At 37.0% G+C, this 11,564-nt stretch overlaps 1 non-coding gene across 1 annotated transcript; it reads right to left on the bottom strand.

Annotated features, from left to right (window-relative positions):
• Positions 1 to 2,604: 2,604 nt before the first annotated feature.
• LOC127743600 (small nucleolar RNA R71) lies at positions 2,605 to 2,708 on the bottom strand. The gene has a single exon (XR_008004985.1). It is a non-coding gene; the product is annotated as a small nucleolar RNA R71 (small nucleolar RNA).
• Positions 2,709 to 11,564: the final 8,856 nt, after the last annotated feature.

The following is an 11,564-nucleotide window of genomic DNA, read 5'->3' as shown; positions in this document are numbered from 1 at the left end:
ATTATTAATAGGATCTTTTGACATTGTATCAGTACCTTATGCAACCTTTTGATAATTTTATGACATTGTACACGTTTTCTTCCACAGTATGAGTCTCTAAACCCCATGGTTGGGGGTGAGGAGCTCTGCTGTGTCTTGATGGATTAATGCAATTACTACTGTTTCTCATTCAATCATGCTTGCTTCCATTCTAAGATAATACTTGTTCTTAATCCGGATGAATGTGATGATCCGTGACAATCATCATCATTCTCAACTATGAACGTGTGACTGACAACCACCTCCGTTCTACCTTAGATTAAGTAGTTATCTCTTGGGTTCTTTAATCGGAATCTTCGTGGTATAAGCTAGGATTGATGGTGGCATTCAAGAGAATCCGGAAGGTCTAAACCTTGTCTGTGGTATTCTGAGTAGGATTCAATGACTGAATGACTGTGACGTGCTTCAATCTCCTGAAGGCGGGGCGTTAGTGACAGACGCCAAAAGAATCACTGGATTCTACTCCGGTCTGATTGAGAACCGACAGATGGAATGCCGTGCCGTGACAGGGCATTAGGAATCGTTCCAATGAGAGGATGGGAGGTAGCCACTAACAATGGTGAAACCCTACATACAGCTTGCCATGGAAGGAGACTTGCGTGACTGAAGAAGAAGACAGTAGGAAAGCAGAGATTCAGAAGATGGAGCATCTCCAAACCTCAACCTATTCTCCATTACTGCAAAACAAGTAATCATTTCATGTTCTTTTGCTTTTCACAATCAATCCTGATAATTCCTGATATCCTGACTAAGATTTACAAGATAACCATAGCTTGCTTCAAGCCGACAATCTCTGTGGGATCGACCCTTGCTCACGCAAGGTATTACTTGGACGACCCAGTACACTTGCTGGTTAGTTGTGCGGAGTTGCAAAAGTGTTATTGCAATTTCGTGCACCAATTAACAACGTTCAATTCCACGTCAGAAAGGCTTTTGGGGGGGTGGAAGTGCCACGTAGGTTCGGAAAGCCACGAACCAAGCTCAGAACCAAGGCGGGTCACTTTTGTCACACGGACCGCATCTCTCATGGGTACAAGTCTAGTTTCGAGCTATCATGGGTACGAATGTCAGCGTTTTCATCTATCATGGGTACAAATGGTCATTTATTCTTTTTTGAAAACCTAGTGTTTTAGATCTAAAAATTTTAAGTTTGGTGTCTTTTAGTTTTTTTCTCTGTCTTCATTAATTCAAAAAATAAAAAAATATCTTTTTTATCTTTATTTCAAAATATTTTCGAAAATTTTAACAAAAATTTCAAATTTTAATTTCAAATCATTATCTTATCATATTTTAATTTCAACTTTTAAATTTCAAATCTTATCTTTTTAAAATCGTTTTCAAATCTTTTTTTTTTAATTTGATTCTATCTTATCTTATCTTTCTTTTAAAAATTTAAAATTAAAATTTTTTTCAAATCTTTATATTTTCTTATCTTATCTTTTTATTAAATTTCAAATAATTATCTTATCTTATCTTAGTTTTAAAATTTTAAAATCAAATCTTTTCAAAAAATCAAATCTTTTTCAAATCTTTATCTTATCTTATTTTTAATTCAAATTTTGAAATTCAAAATTCAAAATCTTATCTTATCATAATTAAAATTCAATTTTCAAATTTCAAAACCAAATCTTTTTCAAATCTTATCTTATTTTCAAATCTTTCTTAGTTAGTTATTTGTTTTCTCTTTCTTCATTTTCAAAACTTCCTAACTAATTATTCTCTCTTCTCTTTTCGAAAACTTCCCTTCTATTTCTCTCTCTTCTTTTTTCGAAACCATCATTTAATTTTCAATTTTTTTATTTAATTAGCTTGTATTGTCGAATTTAATTAATAAATAAAATAAAAACAAAAATATTTTAATTCTAGTTTCTCTTTTTACTTCTTAATTTTCGAATCCTTCTTCCCTTTTATTCGAATTCTTTATCTCCTTCCTCTATCTTTATTCTTCTTTCTTCTTCACACCTCACAGAGAGTCCTCTGTTCTTGAACATAGAGCTCCCATTCTTCTTCTTTCTTCTTTTCTTTTTCTTGTTTATGAGCAAGAACAGAGATAAAGAACCTTTCTTTGATCTTGATCCTGAACCTGAGAGGACCCTAAGAAAGCGTTTACAACAAGCTGAAGCACACAAAGAGCTATTTGAATAAGAAGCTAAAAATACAAATATGGTAGCTGAGTTGAATATTGGAGGAGAAGTAAGGAAGGTTCTTGGTGACTTCATTGCACCAACTTCTGACCTCTATGGAAGAAGTATCTCTATACCTTCTATTAGAGAAAATAATTTTGAGCTAAAGCCTCAGTTAGTCTCTCTCTTGCAACAGAATTACAAATTTTATGGACTTTCACTAGAAGATCCACATCAGTTCCTATCTGAATTCTTGTAGATATGTGATACTGTTAAGACCAATGTTGTGGATCCTGAGGTCTACGGACTTATGATTTTCCCTTTTGCTGTTAGAGATAGAGCTAGGATATGGTTGAATTCTCAACCAAATGAGAGCCTAGACTCTTGGGAAAAGTTGGTCAATGCTTTATTGACCAAGTTCTTTTCAACTCAAAAGATGAGTAAGATCAAGGTGGAAGTTCAAACATTTAGACAAAAAGAGGGTGAATCCCTCTATGAAGCTTGGGAAAGATACAAGCAACTAATCAAGAGATGTCCTCCTGACATGCTCCTACAATGGTCTATCTTAGGTATCTTCTATGATGGCCTATCTGAGCTTTCCTGGATGTCCTTGGACCATTCTGCAGGTGAATCACTCTACTTGAAGAAAATGCCTAAAGAGGCACAGGAACTCATTGAAATGGTTGCAAATAACCAATTCATGTACACTTCTGAGAGAAATCCTATGAACAATGGGCTAGCTCAGAATACAGGAGTTCTAGAGGTTGATACTCTAAATGACATATTGGCTCAGAACAAGATCTTGACCCAATAGGTCAATATGATCTCTTAGCATTTGACTGGATCACAAACTGCAATTGGCAGCACTCAAGAAGCCTCCAATGATGGAGATGCTTATGATTCAGATCAACCTTCAATGGAGGAGGTGAATTAGATGGGAGAACCCTTGATAAACTGCTATTTTACGGTTTATCTTATACTTAATTCAGTAGATTTTACCCATTATTCTCGCACTTATTCATAGAAATCGCATGTTTTACACATTCCTTCCTAATTTTGTGCTATGATTGAAAACATGCTTCTTTGGCCTTAAATTTGCTATTTTTAATCCTCTCTTATTACCATTCGATGCCGTGATATGTTTGCTGAGTGTTTTTAGGGTTTATAGGGCAGGAATGGCTTAGAGGATGGAAAGGAAGCATGTAAAAGTGGAAGGAATACAAGAAATTGAAGGAATTGCAAAGCTAAAAAGCATGAACTCTTCGTATTAAATCGATCATAACTTGAGCTATAGAGCTCCGAATTGAGGCAGTTCTAGTTGCGTTGGAAAGCTAACATTCGAGGCTTCAAAATAATATGCAATTTTCCATTGTTTCCTTATTGTTAGGCGACACGTATGCGTGAATAATGCGTACGTGTGGATAGTGCGGCAGACAAGCGACACGTACGCATGATAGAGCCATGTGCTGTATGTATCAAAAATTACTGCGGGCGACTTCTGGGCTGTTTTTGGCCCAATTTCAAGCCTGAAAACACATATTAGAGGCTGGGAGTGGAGCAGAATCAGGCATTCACTTCTCATTATTCACACTTTAGGTTTTATATGTAGTTTTCTAGAGAGAGAGGCTCTCTCCTCTTTCTAGGTTTTAGGTCTTAGTTTTATTCCTTCCCAATTTTTGAATTCTATCTTATTTCAATTTTGTTTCTCTTCCACTTTTGATTGCTTTAGCATTCTAGTTTACTTATTTCCTTTGTTGAGTACTTCGTGTTGCCACTTTAGTTTGTGAATTCTCATGTTAGATTTGATTTCCCTTTTTATGCAATTTGAGGTATTTCATGTTTATTGCTTCTTCCGTTATTTGATATCATTGATTTTGCAATTATTGGTTTTAGATTTTACATTCTCTTATTACTTTTCTACGCTTTTATTTTGTGCCCACCAAGTGTTTGATAAAATGCTTGGTTGAATTTTAAATTAGCTTTTTATGTTCTTAGCTTAGATTGAGTAATTAGAGACCCTTGAATTGTCAAAGTCTCTTGTTGGTTGGTAATTGAAACTTGCTAGTTGGCTTGAGCTTCACTAACGCTACTCTTTGACTAGGACTTGTGAACTTAAGTTAACTTTACTCACTTGACTTTCCTTCATTGTTAGAGGTTAACCAAGTGATAGCAAAAGGCAATTACCATCACAAGTGACTATGATAATAGGGATAGGAGTTCTAATTATCAATCCTTGCTAGGAATTTTCTTAATTATTAGTTTATCTTCTGGTCATTTACATTCCTTGTTCAACAATTAAAAACCCAAAAAGATACAATCTCATAACCAATTATAAGTACACTTCCCTATAATTCCTTGAGAGACGACCCGGGGTTTAAATACTTCGGTTTATTTTTAATGGGTTTGTTACTTGTGACAAACAATTTTTTGTACGAAAGGATTTTAGTTGGTTTAGAAACTATACTTGCAATGAGATTTTATTTGTGAAATTCTTTACCATAAAAAATTCACTCATAAAAAATGGCGCCGTTACCAGAGAATTACAAACGTGTGCCTTATTATTGGTTATTGTAAATATTTGCTTTTTGCTTGTTTGTTAGTTTTTGCTAGTTTTAGGACCTTGTTGCTTATTTTCATTAGTTTTTATTTTTATTTGCTACCATGAATTCTCACTCATTTGGCTATGAGTTTGGTTCAAAGTATGTTGTAGGAAATGGAAGCTACAATGAGGATATGCATCAAGGATGGAACAATCAAGGTTGGGAGGAGCCACAAGCTTATGGACAACCTTCTTGGCAACAACCACCTCTGGTCTCATATAGGTCTAACTCCAATCCTAATGCATACCAATCGAATGGATGTGGTAGTCCTTGTTGTACGTGTCACCAACCACCACCACATGCCTATGGACCACCTCCTCAACATAATTTTGAACCACCATACTCACAAGCCCCTTATCCACCATATTAACCACCATATGAACCATACGAACCATACATAGAACCACCACCATTCCAACACAATTACTCCTAAGAACCACCACCTCAATATACACCATCACCATATCCATATCAAAATGAACCACCTTCTTATCATGAACCCTTCCTCCCAAGTAATGAACCCTCATATCCACCCCAATCTCCAACGAATGAAACCCTTGGTGTACTTCTTCATGGGCAAGAAGAGATGAATAAGAAGGCACTAGAATTAATGGCTACCTTGACCGAAGTAGTAAATTGATTAACCTCCCAATGCTTGAATATTCTAGATACAACCATGGCCAATCGTAGAGAATCAAGTGAGGAGCGTAGTATGAAAGAGAAATTGGAAACTCCGGTGAAAAATGAGGATTGTGATTTTGTACTAGAACAATTGGAGGAAGCCGTAATTATCGAAGAAGAAGAAGTGGTTGAAGACCTAGGAGATGCTGAACCTCCATGGGAATCGAGAGTTATAGAGAATTCTGCTAAGAAGCTTGAAATTGATGTTGAGGAGGATAGTGCACAATCTCCAAGGCATGTTCCTTATGAAGAATTGGATGGAATAGATCAAGAGGCAAGTTTCCTTGGTGATGATGATCATGAACCAATCCCTCCTAGTGATGAACTTGCATCCGCAATTGAACCCCTTGAGTTTGAAGAACCTTCTCCAAGTGAATTTGAAGATGATGTGAAGGTATACTTTTCTCAACCTCCAACATGTGACTTGAGTGACAGGGAAGAATTAGAAGAATTTGATCAGGGCATGGTTGAAGTTGAAGAGGTTTGCAAGGAGGTGAAAAAATTCAAAGAAGAGCACAAAGGAGTGGACCTGGAAATCACCTTGCCAAAATTGTTGGAGACCCCTCCCCCTAAGTCACCATCATCCATCACAACATTCAAGTGGGTAAAATTCATATCACTTAGTTTTTTCATTCCACTTGAATATGGTTTGCTTGAGATGGATGATCAACTTAGGAATATTTGTGGCTTTAAGAGTAAAAGAGAGAGGGGTTAGTGGTTGGAAACAACAACTTAAACTCATTATGGTTGGACCATCAAGGTTGAATTGTAAAGGTTGGAGTCATGCTACATTGAATGGGTCTAGAAAGTTGTTTGGAGGCTTCAATGAGAATTCAGATTGCTTGCCACCCAGTTGGAACAATGATGATCAATATGAAGACGGGTAAAAAAGTAAGGTTTGGGACCCCAGAATTCATTTTAGCATTCAACACTCTTGGAGCCTTGTCACTTGCTTTAACTTGCTTGAAGGCTTTATGCGCCTGGTTTGGGATCCCAGAGGCTATTGGAATTGCAAGCATTGGTGGGGATTCCTGGACGAGTTCATGCACAAGCCACCATGACAAGGAGTTCATCAACTGTCCAACTTAAGGAGAATAACTAAAAGTGCTTGGTGGGAGACAACCCACCATGGTATATTCTTCCTATTTTCTCTTTTGTTTATATTAGTAATAAGCTAAATTCTTATTTTTAGTAATGTTTATTTCGTTTAATTTATGATTTAGTTGTTTAAAATTTTTTGAAAAAAAATTACACCTTCCACGCGTAAGCGTCTATGACGCGCACGCGTCATATGGAGGTTCGCACTATATTGAAAATGGACAGAGAGTTACGCTAGAATCATGCTGGTAAGGTGCCTGGCGCACGAGCCAACCCACGCGTACGCATGGGTGACGCATGCGCGTCACCTGCAATTTGGTCAATCCATGCGTAAGCGTCCGCGACGCGCACGCGTGGATGGAGAATCGGCGTAAAATGGTGTCTTGACCCGAGAGTTGCACGGGAAGGAGGCTGGTGTCGTGCATTTGGCACGACGAGATGTCATGCAGACACGTGACCGACGCTTATGCGTCGCCTCTTCTTCTGCACACCCACGCGTACACGTGGGGGACGCTTACGCGTCAATTCGCATATTCCGTTCTTCCCATTTTTTCTCTCCTTCTTTCTTCTCTCCTTTCTTCTTCTTTCCTCCCCTTTTCTTTTGTTTCTCTCTTCTCCTCCTTATTCTCTTTCATTTTCTTTTACTTATTGTATTTACATACATTCATTCATTGCATTTAATTTTGTGCATGTTTTTATTTTCTTTTCTAAGACTCCCATTTTCCGTTGGTGTTAAATGTGTTTACTCATTTGTTGAATATTTCTTCCATTGTTTTGGCAATTAATGACTTGTTTTACATTGTTGGGTGATATTATTTATAGGTCAATGCTAATCTTTTATGACACTTGTATTCTATTTGCATTGACATGCACTTATACTATCTTTTATAACCCATTCTCTCTCCCCCATTGTCGCAATTTTTGCACTATTGATATGCCATGTGCTTCTACTATTTTCTCATTTGTATGTTGTAGCTACCATGTAGTTGAAAACTTTATTATTATTTGGCATTAGCCCACCTATATTTTATTTTTTTATTTGTTTACATATCTTTGTTTGTGGGTTACTCCTCTTCCTTTTTTCTCTTCTTTCAGGATGGTCATTAAGAAGGAAAACGGAAAACTTCTAAATGGGGCGTACAATAAGTCACTCGGCACAAGCTTTTAAAGAAACTCCGCCGTATATCAGCCCGTCCACTTGCACATCTTAGCATGCACCAAGGACGGTGCAATTTTTTAGTGTGGGGAGGTCGATATCGACTTCTGTGGGTTAGTTACTTTCTTTTCAACACCAATTTTTATTTTTCTTTGTAGTTAGTGGTTGCATTTGCATGTTTGATTGCATGTTTGTTACATTTCATGCATACTTTACCACTACTTGGTTGAAGTGACGAATCCTTTTCCAAGAAACTAGTTTATAGCATTTCACTAATTTAAATTAAAATTTTGTTAAACTTTCTTGAAAACATTTATTTTGGAACATGGTTTAGAGCTCGAACACACAAAACCCGTGAGATTTTGAGCCTAATTGATTGGTTGCATCTTATCAAACCAATGTTTTAATTTTGGTGTGTGTTGTTCTCTCTAAAATTGTGATATTTGTCTTGCTTAATTTTATATTTCCATTGTTTGATGTATGCATGCACTTATATGATTGAGGCCTTTGTTTTACTGAGCTTACATACCCACATGGCCTTAACCTTTTCATTATCCTTTGTAAACCAATGTTGAGCCTACTTATCCCATTTATTCTTTACTCTAGCTCATCACTAACTCTAAGCGGAAAATAATAACGTCCTTAATTTGAATCCTTGGTTAGCTTAGACTAGTGAAAGTGTTCATGATTTAGGTGTGGAGAAATTGGATCTGGAAACGTTTAGTTTGCGAATTGGGTGTTGTATATTTTTGGTGAATTTATGAAAAAGATAGTTAAGCACATATTCTTGCATTCAATACCTTAATCATATGCATTGAAAAAATAAAATAAAAATAAAAAAACCAAAAAATAAAGAAAAAGAAAAGAAAAAGAGCAAATAATAAAAAGGGGACAAAATTCCCCAAGTTAAGTAATAATATCAATGCATATGTACTGTACTACATTTGGGATGCATGAATATGTGGTAAACACAGTTAATGGGCAGTTAGATTTTGCATTGTAATTACATGGATTGTCTTAGGTTAGGTGGTAAGTTTAGGTTAATCAAGGATTTGAATTTTAGTCCACTTAACCAAATACATTCCTACCTTCACCCTAACCCCATTACAACCCCTAGAAAGACCTCTTGATATGTGTATTCATGTATTAAATTTTTGTTGATTGGTAGAAGAAGGGTGTTCATACCTTGGGTCGAGCTGTTCGACTCGGGATGTTCTACAGACAAAGCGACCGACCTCTTCAGGTCAGGATGACCCGACCTATTCTCAAAGAGCTCGGCCAAGTCACAGGAAAGCCCAATAAAGAGCCCAAACAGAGGAACACGTCCCGAATCCAAGGGCAGCCCAAGCCCGTAGAGATAAAGGCGGTTCCCTTGAAGATAAGAAGACCTTACTCAAAGATAAGATAAGATAAAGATAACTATCTTATCTCCTGAAAGGTTACTCCCCACCATTATAAATACACTGAAGCACCCAAGTATAACTCATACTCTGATTCTACTCAATACCTGTTTAATACCCTTGCTAAATTAAGCATCGAAATCCCTTGCAAGTACCTCCACCCTCTGGGGACAAAGGAATCAGCGCCGCCACCAAGTCCAACAAATCGGACACAGCAACTCCGACCATTACAGAAGATCTCATCCGAGATCAACCTACAGTTTTAGGTAACCCTCGGAACAAAGAGCAAGCTTTAGAAAGAAAGATTAGTAGAGAACCGAGAGAATCGACCCTCAAACACTAGAGTGATTAGAGTGTATACACTTCCAGTGAGGGTTCGATGCTCGATTCTTTGTTCCCGGCTTTCATGAGCTATTTTCTTCTGCAAGTCTATTTGTACTTCATTTTTATGATTTGAATTAGTGAAATCCAGTTCATATTTGTTCTTGAAAGGTTTATTTACTTTTCATCAAGTAGGTAAAAGCATTTTGCATTTAGCTTCATTCATACAAATAGGTTGCATTTCATACATCCTACCATTTTGCCTTCACTCTTTATAGCTTCTCTTGAGCTTAGCATGAGGACATGCTAATGTTTAAGTGTGGGGAGATTGATAAATCGCTATTTTACGATTTATCTTGTGCTTAATTCAGAAGATTTTACCCATTATTCTCACTCTTATTCATAGAAATCGCATGTTTTACATTTTCCTTCCTAATTTTGTGCTTTGATTAAAAACATGCTTCTTTGGCCTTAAATTTGCTATTTTTAATCCTCTCTTATTACCATTTGATGCCATGATATGTTTGCTGAGTGTTTTCAGGGTTTATACGGTAGGAATGGCTTAGAGGATGGAAAGGAAGCATGCAAAAGTGGAAAGAATACAAGAAATTGAAGGAATTGCAAAGCTGTCAAGCCTGACCTCTTCGTATTAAATCGATCATAACTTGAGCTATAGAGGTTCGAATGAGGCACTTCTAGTTACGTTAGAAAGCTAACATTCGGGGCTTCAAAATGATATGCAATTTGCCATAGTTCTTGCTGTTAGGTGACATGTACGCGTGAATGACGCGTACTTGTGGATAGTGCGGCAGACAAGCGATGCGTACGCGTGATGGAGCCACGTGCTGTACGTATCAGAAATCGCTGGGGGTGATTTTTGTGCTATTTTTGGCCAAATTTCAAGCCTGAAAACACAGATTAGAGGCTGGGAGTGGAGCAGAATCAAGCATTCACTTCTCATTATTCACACTTTAGGTTTTAAATGTAGTTTTCTAGAGAGAGAGAGAGAGGCTCTATCCCCACTCTAGGTTTTAGGTCTTAGTTTTATTCCTTCCCAATTCCTGAATTCTATCTTATTTCAATTTAGTTTCTCTTCCACTTTTAATTGCTCTAGCATTCTAGTTTACTTATTTCCCTTGTTGATTACTTCGTGTTGCCAATTTAGTTTGTGAATTCTCATGTTAGATTTGATTTCCCTTTTTATGCAATTTGAGGTATTTCATGTTTATTGCTTCTTCTTTTATTTGTTATCATTGATTTTGCAATTATTAGTTTTAGATTTTACATTTTACATTCTCTTATTACTTTTTTATGCTTTTTATTTTGTACCCACCAAGTGTTTGATAAAATGCTTGGTTGGATTTTAAATTAGCTTTTTATGTTCTTAGCTTAGATTGAGTAATTAGAGACCCTTGAATTGTCAAAGTCTCTTGTTGGTTGGTGATTGAAACTTGCTAGTTGGCTTGAGCTTCATGATAAACCCTGATTTCGTGGTTTATTTTGTGCTTAATTTGGGGCATTTTATCACCTTTTCCCACATTTATTCAATGAAATAGCATGGTTTTGCAATTCTCCCTTGATTTGTGCTTAAATGTGAAAACATGTTTTTTAGGCCTTAAAATAGCTAATTTTAACTCACTTTAATTCCATTCGATGCCTTGATATGTTTGTTAAGTGGTTTCAGGTTTAGAAGGCAAAGATTGGATTGAAGAAATGAAGAAAAAGCATACAAAGTGGGAGAATTGGGGGTTGTTCGATATGCCCATAGGACTTGTGGAAGTTTCTCAGCATAGGACTTGTGGGAGTTCCTCGGCCCAAGCTCCTTTTGCTTCTTGTAGCCTCCGCTTTAGTCCGGCCAATATGACTTTGTTGGCCACTTCGGCTTGTCCATTGGCTTGGGGATGTTCGACGGAGGTGAACTGGTGTTTTATATTCAAATCGGCCGCTAGTTTTCTGAAGCCTGCATCTGTGAAATGGGTGCCATTATCTGTGGTGATGGAGTATGGGACCCCGAACCTTGTAATGATGTTTCTATATAGTAATTTCTGACTTCTTTGAGCAGTGGCGTTGGTTAGGGGTTCTGCCTCAATCCATTTTGTGAAATAGTCTACCCCCACTATGAGGAACTTGACTTGTCCTGATCCCT

The sequence above is a fragment of the Arachis duranensis genome, chromosome 10 (assembly GCF_000817695.3).
Source record: "Arachis duranensis cultivar V14167 chromosome 10, aradu.V14167.gnm2.J7QH, whole genome shotgun sequence".
Classification (NCBI taxonomy): domain Eukaryota; kingdom Viridiplantae; phylum Streptophyta; class Magnoliopsida; order Fabales; family Fabaceae; genus Arachis; species Arachis duranensis.
This window is presented reverse-complemented; position numbering and strand designations above follow the sequence as displayed.